The sequence below is a fragment of the Wolffia australiana genome, chromosome 4 (genome assembly GCF_029677425.1).
Source record: "Wolffia australiana isolate 7733 chromosome 4, ASM2967742v1".
Classification (NCBI taxonomy): Eukaryota; Viridiplantae; Streptophyta; class Magnoliopsida; order Alismatales; family Araceae; genus Wolffia; species Wolffia australiana.
The window spans coordinates 10,158,631-10,170,010 of NC_135838.1; the positions used below are offsets into that span (position 1 = coordinate 10,158,631).

The 11,380-nt window shown below is 39.1% G+C and overlaps 1 long non-coding RNA gene and 1 pseudogene across 1 annotated transcript; both read left to right on the forward strand.

Annotated features, from left to right (window-relative positions):
• Nucleotides 1–6,862: 6,862 nt before the first annotated feature.
• Nucleotides 6,863–8,988, forward strand: LOC144702470 (uncharacterized). The gene is made up of 3 exons (XR_013581255.1): nt 6,863–6,923; nt 8,750–8,813; nt 8,900–8,988. It is a non-coding gene; the product is annotated as an uncharacterized LOC144702470 (long non-coding RNA).
• Nucleotides 8,989–9,904: 916 nt separating this feature from the next.
• LOC144702496 (uncharacterized) lies at nt 9,905–11,140 on the forward strand (annotated as a pseudogene).
• The last annotated feature ends 240 nt before the right edge of the window (nt 11,141–11,380 follow it).

Sequence of the window (11,380 nt, forward strand, 5' to 3'; positions counted from 1 at the left end):
ATTGAATCAGAATCAAAATGCAGTGCTAATTTTATTCAAAACCTACTTGTAAGGCATGTACATTTTGCCCATGCCTTGGCATTTTAGAATTATTCAAGAAGAAGATTGATGTACAAATCAGAAAATTACAACTTTGAGTGCAGAATGAAGAACTGTCAACTTCCAAAGCATCCCTTGTGTCCTTCCTGGCCAAATCCTTGGAGAGAGCTTCAAAAAGTCATTTTTGCCCATTTCCATACCTCTATTTAAAGATCCAACTGTATGGAATGTAACGAGTGAAAAGACAAATAAGCCCTCAAAATTTCAGCTCAATGGGACAGTTGGATCTAAAGATACCGTCATTTTACTGGCGCTTAATCTCCACCGTTGGATTAATTTATCTCTCCTCCAAGAAGATTGGAAATGGTGCTTTCTAATTGGTTGCCAAAGTTTTCCTCTTTTTCCCCCTTCTCAGATCATGTTCTGACACATATTTGTCTGCGTCTACAGGGCGCAATCATTGGGAAATAATATTCTATTTAAATGGCCCAAAAAATGCCACGTCGCCCTTCGTTTAAATTTTTTTATGTAAAATAGGCAGAAAAGACAAAAGGAGCCGCAATGTTGGACTTACGCATCGTTCATAATAATAAAAAAATATGGTAAGCTTACTGTCTAGCTTTTTATTAATCTTTTACAGCATTGCGTTCTGCGTGCATTTAATGCAAGCGGCGAATTGGCGCCACATTAAATGCACGCGCTAACGACTTTAAAAATAATAAAATGTGATGTGCATGTGCGTGTCGGTTACCGCATGCATTAAATGCACGCGGCTAACCTATTTACGTGCAAAGTAGAGCACGTGTGTCGATTGCCGCGTGCATTTAATGCACGCTGCTAACCGAAGTGGTAGATATATAAAAAAAATCAAACCTAACTTTTCCGTCGACACGCCGACTGCGCCACGTTGATGCCCTTCTTTTAGAATCATGTGCTCATTATGACATCGCGATTCCCGATGACATAATGAGACAATAATGTTATTTTCTCTCTTTGTTAATTTTATTTAAATAATATATATATATCCATTTATTTTCCCGAATTTCGGGCGAATGACGTGGATGCCCCTTGATGTATGTATAAATATATTATAAAATGCCAAATAAATTAAAATGTATTATTTAAATATATAAAAATCTTTTCTTGGCTATATAATGGTCAAAAAAGTACATAAAAATATGCAAAAAATTACATAAGAATTAAGAAAGCCCTTACTAACCTTTAGCTAAGTATTTAAGGGCCTGTAAAAATTATTTCTTCACTGAAATGAGGTTAACTTCTATGTAAAAAATGATAAAAAATCAGGAATAAGAGTAAAATCAAAGTGTAAGTGATTTATCTTCATTTTAATATGATAACATGCAAATATAGTCATTAAAACACATAAATATAATGTAAAATTCATTACTTTTTCATGTTAATTTGCAAGTTATCACACCCCCCCACTTAAATCATTGCTAGTCCCTTAGCAATGTACCATTATTTCTTTAGATGACTTCTTAATCCATCAATCATCATTCAGCTGCATGAAGTGTTAGAATTATCAATAACATGTTCAAACGAAACTCCCCTCGACAATTTGGGTTCCACCATTGTCATGAATATGGGTGTCATCCCTCTTGGTTTTGGGTAGACCTAGTGAAATGAAATAGAAAGCTGTACTTCTCTCTAGATGTTACACTATGATCAAAAAGGTTCCTCACTGTAGTCTTCAAGTGGTGGACCTCCCATCTCTCACATCAAGGTCACTCTCTTCCGGGTAGCGGCTACTTTTGTTAATATTCTCCACTAAGCTTCCTCCTACTATACAATAAAAGCTAGGCATTATCCGTCTCCCAGTTAGCACAGAACATCAAACATTGTGATGGCATGGTAAGAGAATAGGAAAAAATGAAAGATAGAATGCTCAAAGGGGAGGAGATAGATTTCGGATGAAAGGTTTAATCAAGGGTATATCAGTTCAGATTGCCTTCTCCCAAGACATAAACAAATGAGAAAGAAATAGAAAGAAAGAAATCATGTGTAATCCCCTTACTATATTCAATAACTTGAAACAAAATTAATGTATTAACAATGCCTATCACAAAAATCCTCATTCCATTTTTTTTGAATTTCGTCATATTTGCTTGAACTTGAGGACTTTTTTTTTTGCAAGGGGTAAATAAAATACTAAACATTGTGAAAGAGAAAAGAGAATAGAACTATCATTGATTCTAATGAGCGCATTATGTAAAATTATTGAAGAGAAGAAGAGGTAATAAGAAGTTGAAGAGCGAAATTAGACAGAAATAGTGATAGAGATGGGATAAAGGTGATCCCATGGAAAGGGAGATAGAATGGCTTGGGAGATGGCTACCATCCATGAAAGGCTGTTGGTTAGAGAAAGGTCCAAGAAAGTGGCTAGGTATATAAATGTGGTATTACAAATGGAAGGGCATATGAAATGGCATAGTGGAATGGCATAGTGAAATGGCAAGGTAGATGGAGAATCAAGAAAAGGAAATTTTGTGCTTAAAGACTTGGAGAAGTGTCTATCTTCTACCCTAAAGTAAGATTGACTCAATGAAAGAATAAAAACATTCAAGTAGGATTGGCTCAGTGAATTGTGATGCAGTGGGGGTCCTCAATTCACTCAACTCTCTACCATTTTGAGTCATAGCGCTTCAATCCTTTGATTTTCCTATCCCCTACACACCCATTAGCTACCCTAGCCATCTAAAAATTGACTCCCATATTACTCAAAATCGAGGTTTTTTTAATTTTTGCATGATCATGATCTGCTATTTAAAGGCAAACTTCCCTACACATGTAATTTGAATTCATGGATGAAGAAGGTCTCCTAAAGGTGGGTTTTCAATTATAAATGAAATTTCTATGACAAAAACCAAACAAAGGTTTGCAATCCTAAGCACATGAAATGTTCTCCCCCTACTAAATTATGCAATATCTTCAATGCATGGGAACGGATCATAAATATAATTTAGGAGCTTAGAATTGCAAACATGCTTAGGCGTGATCTTTGAATTGCTTTGAAGAACTTACTAACGATGAGTCGACATCTCGTTATCATATGTGCGATTTGTGCTTCTTCTTTTGTTTATTCCTGAAAAATTAAAAGCAAAAAAAAATAGAAATCTAGGGAAGTAGGTTAGTTCCCATTATTTATGAACTTAAAGTGAAGTCAAAGAAAAAAAATATAAGTAAAGAAAGAAAGAAAAATGGCGAGCTAGACAAATGTTCATATTTAAAGTCATACAATCGGCTCTATAATGAACTTTGGAATCCATAATTCCTTATGCGATATCATTTTAAATGGTTCTAAGCTGGTTTTTGGAATCAACACTCTTCGCCCCTTATTTTGGGTTGAAATACCTTTTGTGCTCGTCGACGTATATCGCATAGGAATCCATCTTTTGTGCTCATGCACCCCATGATTCCCGAAATACTCACTCCTATAATCCTCATATCTCCTTCTTATGTCAAAATCTGCAATCTTCCTTTCATTTATACATCTATTTTCCTTCTTTAGTAAGGCAGCAAACTTTTTAGTCAATGATTCATTCTCCATTTTTAAATTTTCTAACCTTTCATGCATCTCACTCTTTTGATCATTTAATCTCTTCATATCATTTTTCAAGTGAAGATTAACTATTTTTAAAGCAAAAAGCCCCACTTTAGATGATATGCATGATGGTTTACAGAAATTTTGAGAAGGTGGGCTAATGGATGATGATGAGGAATCAACTGTTTAAGGAAAAGAACTTGGTTGGGAAGATAAATCATCTACCACTGTTTCTTCCTTAGGAATGTAATCCTCAAAGTGTACACTTTTGCTATCAGAAATATCTATACTAAGGGACACAATATTATCTTATTTTTTAAGGATTACCTCTCCCGCCTCAATATCAATCATAGCTCTAGCTGTTTTCAAGAAAGATATACCAAGAACTAAGGGGGTTTTCTTTGGTTTTCCTTGAAGGATCTCAAAATCAGATCTGAATCGAAACCCCTCTATATCAATACAAATCTTGGAGATTTTTTCTTTAGAAGCTATGTGGACTCCATTATCAAAACAAACAACATCAGAAGAATTACCTTTCCTATAGGGTGTCTCGCAAACATAGAAGAAGGTATGATATTCAGATTGGAACCAAGATGTATAAAAACATTTTTGAATTTTGTTCCTCCAATTTGACATGCAATTTTGTACTCTCTTTGTTCCAATGACTTCTTATATAATTCCTTCTCCTAGAAGGTTTTTCTAATGTGATTTGAGGGTTTTGGAGTGTTGGCTTTCCTACTTTATCTCTTAATTGGACTAATCCTCCTCCACTATTGTCTTTGCTTACTATGCCTCCTATAGGTCCTTGACATCTATCATTCTCTATTTTTTGTAATTATTTCATTGAACTCCATCATATGATCCTTCACTTGAGACATCATGGATATCATACTTTTGGACAACCGGAATTATTTGAGAATGATCATGGATAGGAGTATTAATAGGTGAGTCATTGGTTGTTGGAGAGCTTGACCTAGTAGGGATATTAGTAGTGGTGGTATTAATTGGGGAGCTACCACTCACATCCATAATATTAGTAGAGGAACTTATATCTGGCCTTATGGATATAGGAGATGGTGGCTTCTGATATCTAGGATAATTTAGAGGATCCTGAAACTCAGAATTAGGGTTTTCAAAATATTAACTTTTCCTGTCCTCAAAACCCTTCAAGTTTTCCCTAGGATCGTCTCTATGGATCCTATAAGAATTTTTCCTAAGTGCAAGATATTATTCAAAACTTGGTGGCTCATAAACTTCTCCAAGTTTCCTAGGAGCAGTATTTTCATGCGAATCAAAAGGATATGTAGGAAATTCAATCATCTATAGTACTATAATAGAAATACATGTGCACTTCTGCGCTCTGATTGGCTGAAAAAGTAGTGGGAGAAAAGAGAGAGAATGACATAGAAAAGAGAGAGTGAGGGAGAAGAGAGAGAGAATATGAGGAGCTCTGCTAACCTCCCCGCCGAAAGCGCCCCCTCCTCGCTCCCGCTACCCCCTTCTTAGTGTTCAGTGCCCCCTTCAACCCGCCGCCCCGCCCTCCTTCCCCAGCCGCTGTGCCCCCCTCCTCGACGCTGACCCGCCCTCCTCCCGTTGCAGCCCGTGTCCCCTCCCCGCCACCGCCACCCCCCCTCTCCCGTGGCCCTCCGCCCCCTTTCTCTTTCTCCCCGCGGCAGCCCCCCGCCCCCTTTCTCTTTCTCTTTCTCCCCGCCAACACCCCGCCACACCCCCCCTCCACCCTCCGTGTGAGCCCCCGCCCCCCCTTTCTCCCCGCCAAACCACTTCTCCTCATCGCTCCTTTTTTCCCTCCTATCCATCGCGTTAAATTTATAGTTTTACCTGATCTCAACCGGTATTTTCACGATCTCGACTGCCGATTCTTCATATCCTTTTAATGGGATCAATTTCCATATATTCATCCAAATTGTTATTATTTAAGTGTTTTTATTTTTTACAAATCTATATTTTGTTGCACAGCCTCTCATCAGTATTGCCTTGGCTTCTGTTGTAGACAATCAGATCAGCTCTATTTGCGACCTTGGCCAGCTGAAGTTCTTCAACACGATCGGTGGGTTCGGCGTGATTCCTCATCAATGTTCCTAATATTAGGACCTATGATTAGACATTTCTTGGAAATTATGATTTAAGTGTTTTTCTGTTTTACCTATGTATATTTTGTTACACAGTCACTCATTAGGATTGCCTAGGCTTCTGTTGTAGACAATCAGATCAGCTCTATTTGCGACCTTGGCCAGCTGAAGTCCTTGAACACGATCGGTGGGTGCGGCGTGATTCCGCAGTTGTTTTCCTAATATTAGGACATATGATTAGTCCTTTCTTGGAAACTACTATTTAAGTGCTTTTCTTTTTTACATATCTATATTTTGTTGCAAAGTCTCTCATCAGGATTACCTTGGCTTCGGTTGTAGACAATCAAATCAGCTCTATTTGCGACCTTGGCCAGCTGAAGTTGTTCAACACGATCGGTGGGTTCGGCATGATTTCTCATCTATTTTCCTAATATTAGGACCTATGATAAGTCCTTTCTTGGAAATTATGATTTAAGTGCTTTTCTTTTTTACATATCTATATTTTGTTGCACAGTCTCTCATCAGGATTGCCTTGGCTTCTGTTGTAGACAATCAAATCAGCCCTATTTGAGACCTTGGCCAGCTGAAGTTCTTCAACGCGATCGGTGGGTTCGGCGTGATTCCTCATCAGTTTTCCTAATATTAGGACCTATGATAAGTCCTTTCTTGGAAATTATGATTTAAGTGCTTTTCTTTTTTACATATCTATATTTTGTTGCACAGTCTCTCATCAGGATTGCCTTGGCTTCTGTTGTAGACAATCAAATCAGCCCTATTTGAGACCTTGGCCAGCTGAAGTTCTTCAACGCGATCGGTGGGTTCGGCGTGATTCCTCATCAGTTTTCCTAATATTAGGACCTATGATTAGTCATTTCTTGGAAATTATGATTTAAGTGCTTTTCTTTCTTACATATCTATTTTTTGTTGCACAGTCTCTCATCGGGATTGCCTTGGTTTCTATTGTAGGCAATCAGATCAGCTCTATTTGGGACCTTGGCCAGCTAAAGATCATCAACACGATTGGTGGGTTCGGCGTGATTCCTCATATGTTTTCCTAATATTAGGACCTATGATTAGTCATTTCTTGGAAATTATTATTTAAGTGTTTTTCTTTTTTACATATCTATATTTTGTTGCATAGTCTCTCATCGCGATTGCCCAGGCTTCTGTTGTAGACAATCAGATCAGCTCTATTTGCGACCTTGGCCAGCTGAAGTTCTTCAACACGATCGGTGGGTTCGGCGTGATTCCTCATCTGTTTTCCTAATATTAGGACCTATGATTAGTCATATCTTGGAAATTATATTTGTATTTAACTGGATGGTTTTTTTTCCTCACAGTTTTATCTGGAAATCCAATTTTTTACACTGTTTTATGCTTGAATAAGTCAAATTCTGTCACCAAGGTGAATTCTGACCTTTCCTTCTCTGACTTTTGATCATTTCGCTCTTTCTCCGAGTTTTGATCATTTCACTCTTACTTTGCTTACACTCTCTCTCTTCTCTCTCCCCTTCCTATCTCTCTCTCCCTCTCCTACTCTCTTGCTCCACTTATTCTCTCTCTCCCTCCTTCTCTTTCTCTCTCTCCCTCTCCTCTCTTATTAATCTCTTACTCAATATCTCTGTTAGTATCTTACTCTCTCTTTCTATTTCTAGGCTAAACTATCCCCCTTCCCAGTCTCCTACCCTCTCTGACTCTCTCTTACTCTCTCACTCTCTCTCTTACTCTCTCTCACAATGTCACTTACTCTCTCTATCTCTCTTTCTCCCTCTTTCTCTCTCTCTTACTTTTTCTCTCACTCTCTCTTTTTCTCTCCCACTCTCTTACTTTGCTTACACATTCTCTCTCTTACTCTCTCCCCCTTACTATCTCTCTCCCTCTCTTACTCTCTTTCTCCACTTATTCACTCTCCCTCTCCTTCTCTTTCTCTCTCTCACTCTCCTCTCTTATTTTTATCTCTTTTAAATTCTTATCTCTTTCTCTCTATACCCACTATCAAACCCATTATTTTCTTACTCTTACTGTCTGACAAATGCCTCCAGACTTAGATTTCCAATAAACATCCTGGGTCTCCATATCCAAGCGAGCAATGCACATTCAGTTTTTAAATTTCTGAGGGTTCTAGGGACCGATGTCTGTAGTGTTGAACCCTGTATAAATGTTTCGTTTTAGAGTGATACTCAATATTTTTTTGTTGTTTGTATATAGGAAATAAATTCTGCGATGAAATTCGTGACGTAAACCCTGTATAAATTCTGACGTAAACTATCTCTCTCAATCTACAATGAACTTCGTGGCTCGATTGGTTACACAATACGTACCATAATCCATAATTTTTTTAGATTTCCAAATAAATTAAACAGTCTCTCAATTTAATTCATGGATACATTAGGCACACGGCACACCATCTGGCCAGGTTATGAATTTATTTAGTTTTGAACTTGATCTAATTCATGGGTCGATTAATCACGCCATCTGTACGATAGTCAGTAATTTATATCTTCTCTTAAAGCTCTTTCTTTAACACATCCCAGCCTTAAAACTTGGCCCACGAGTTGCTGGTAAATACTTTCTTAATCCGTAACCTTGATAGAATTCAAATTTATTTTCTTATATTTGATTGGACGTAATTTTCAAGGTTATGGATAATCTTTTCAGATCCGATTGGACACAATTCAAAATTCCCTTTTGAAGAAATTGATCCGTAGTGCAATTCCCATTCTGGTTTTCAATGCTTCTAAAAATTTGTTCCCACGAATTCGATCAGAGGCGCGATTCTACATCGCTCATCGACTCATGATAAGAGACCAAGGGCCGCCTGATTCACTAAGGCAGGGTACATATTGATACAAATATCAAAAATTCATTTGGGTAATTTACATTTTATTTGTTGAGATGCTTCGTTCAGATCTAGAGTTTGCATTAACTAGATCACTTGATTTGTTGAGCTGTTCGGATTTTTAAAAAAGTCGTTTATGATTACATCATTCAAAGACTGAGAGTGCTGGATATCAATCAATTGTTGAACTTTTTATTCATTCTGATAATTGAACTGCAGACGATACTGCAAATAAGTGGAGGAATAAGATAAGAAAATGGGCTGCCTAATTCACCATGCCGTGGTATGTACTGATTTACACATCGAACACTTACGTGGAACTAAGATAAATATAATGTTACATTGACCTTGCTGTTTCCCTTTCTGCAGCTTGAGATTCGTCTCAGAAAGTGAGATAAACCTTGATGAAGGGAGCATTCCTTTAGGAAACTAAAACAACTTGATTATCTATCGAAGGTTGGTTATCCCATCTAATTATTGTTTACCTGAATCAATGCCAATATGCTTTCCTATTTTCCTATTATTTGGTTCAAAAATTATTGATTTCGCATTTCCTGATTTCAAGCTCAAAACTTGGCTTCACACCCTTACCTTGATCAGAATTTTTTGATGTAATCGATATTGTGGTTCTCCTCAAATTTCAAGCTTCACGAACTGGAAATCCAATATTGATTTCTCTCACCTTGATCAATATGAGTTGATGAAGATAACTGAATTGAGTGTATCACAAAACTTTCTAAGAACAAAAAGTGAGACGAGAGACCAAACTATTTTGTACATCGTCCATAGTGCCGACAAGTCGCTGTTAACGCACCGGCTGAGAAATGAAATCAAGGGCGGAGACCACTGCTCCTCTCTTCCCCATTCCCCGTTGTCCCAATTGAAATGATTGCTATAGATGAAGAGATGGATATAGATTCTGATAGATGGACATCGAACTTCTCCATCAATTAATGATGTGCAGTTGACTGCTCATCTGATGTGCAGATTCTAATGACTGCTCATTTGATGTGCAGTTGACCTAACATAATTATGCTCTTGCTGAAGAGTGTAAAAATTTTGAAATCAAGCTTGATACAGTATGTTCCACTCTCCACTACTGATGTCAAATTATAATTTTAGGAATTCATCCCTAGATTTTGTTCCACTGAGTGCTACTAATGTCCACTAATAATTTTAGGAATTCATGTGCCCTTCTGTTCGCTTATTGCGCCCACCATTGTTTACAACCGTATGGCTGAGCGGATTGCATACCGTCGATCTACAGGATCAGCCAAAGTGAGTACCTTCCTCGCAGCTTCGCGTACGGTGGAGAATGTTCAACCACATTCTCTAGGAGTCATGTCTGCAACATGCGCTTCATGCCAATCTAAGATGTGGATGCAAGAATGCAAACATGGTTCTGGTGAGAGGAACCCAGTGTTCCAATTATGCTGCAAGAATGGCGAGGTGATGCTTCCGGCTTTCCCCAATCCACCGGGAACGCTTCTCGCTTTGTTGGAGGGGATGACAGAGGAGGCGAAGCACTACCGCGATTTCCTTCGAGCCTACAATTCAGCTTTTGGATTCACATCCAGCGGGGCAAATTTTGACCGTACCCTTGCCGACAACCACGCTGGCATTTACACATATCGCATACAAGGAGGTGTTTACCATCATATCTCCAAAGCCCTATTGCCCCCTGTTGGCGAAGCTCCCTGTTTTGCTCAAATCTACATATACGACACAGACTACCAGATTGACCGACGAAACTCTATCTTCCCTGATCTGCATCGCTGCATCCTTGAAAAGATCCACCACTGTCTGCGTGAGGTCAATCCCTTTGTTCGGCAGTTTCAAGATAACAATGAAGAAGTGCTCCATAGTGCATCCACCCAAGAATTTGAGCTACGAATCGGTGAACCTTCTATCCTCGACCGTCGTTATGATCAACCCACAGCATCTGAAGTAGCCATACTTATGCATGGAGATGGTAATGAAGGAGATGGTAAGCGCAACGTTGTTCTTCGAAAGCGTGGAGGGGGCCTACAGTTCGTGAATCAGCTTGACAGAAATTATGATCCGCTACACTTTCTGCTCCTCTTCCCATATGGCACTCAAGGGTGGAGCATGCAACTAAAGGAAAGAACCAAGGCAACGATGAATTAGTTCTATGCTTACCACTTCACGGTTTGAGACTCATCACGAGTGCTTCATCTTTCTCGCGAGCTTTTCCAAGAATATGTTGTGGATGCCTATGCCAAGGTTGAAGAGTCACGCTTACTGTGGATTCGATGCAACCAGAGGACATTGCGCGCAAGCCTCTACCGCGGGTTGTTTGACCAAGTCGTCACTGACGATGTTGCTATTCCTACAGGGAGGATGATTATTCTCCCACCATCCTTCACCGGCGTCCCGCGCTACATGCAAGGGCTGTACCAGGATGCCATGGCTATCGTAAGAAATATGGGAAAGCCTGATTTATTCATCACGATGACTTGCAACCCAAAATGGCCCGAGATCACCGAAGCTCTACTACCCGGACAGAAGTCGCAAGATTGATTCGACCTATGTTTCCGTGTTCTCCAATTGAAATTGAAGGAGCTCCTCCATGTGATCATCGACAAGTAATTATTCGGCAAAGTAAAAGGCCGTATGTACGTTGTCGAATTTCAGAAACGTGGTCTCCCACGTGCGCACATGTTGTGGATACTAGATGATCCGTACAAGCCAAGAACCCCTGAAGACATTTACAAGATTGTGTGTGCCGAGTTACCAGATCCCAATGAGACTGAGTTGCTTAATTGTGTGGCGACACATATGATCCACGGTCCTTGCGGTTCTGCAAACCCCAAGATGCCCATGTATGAA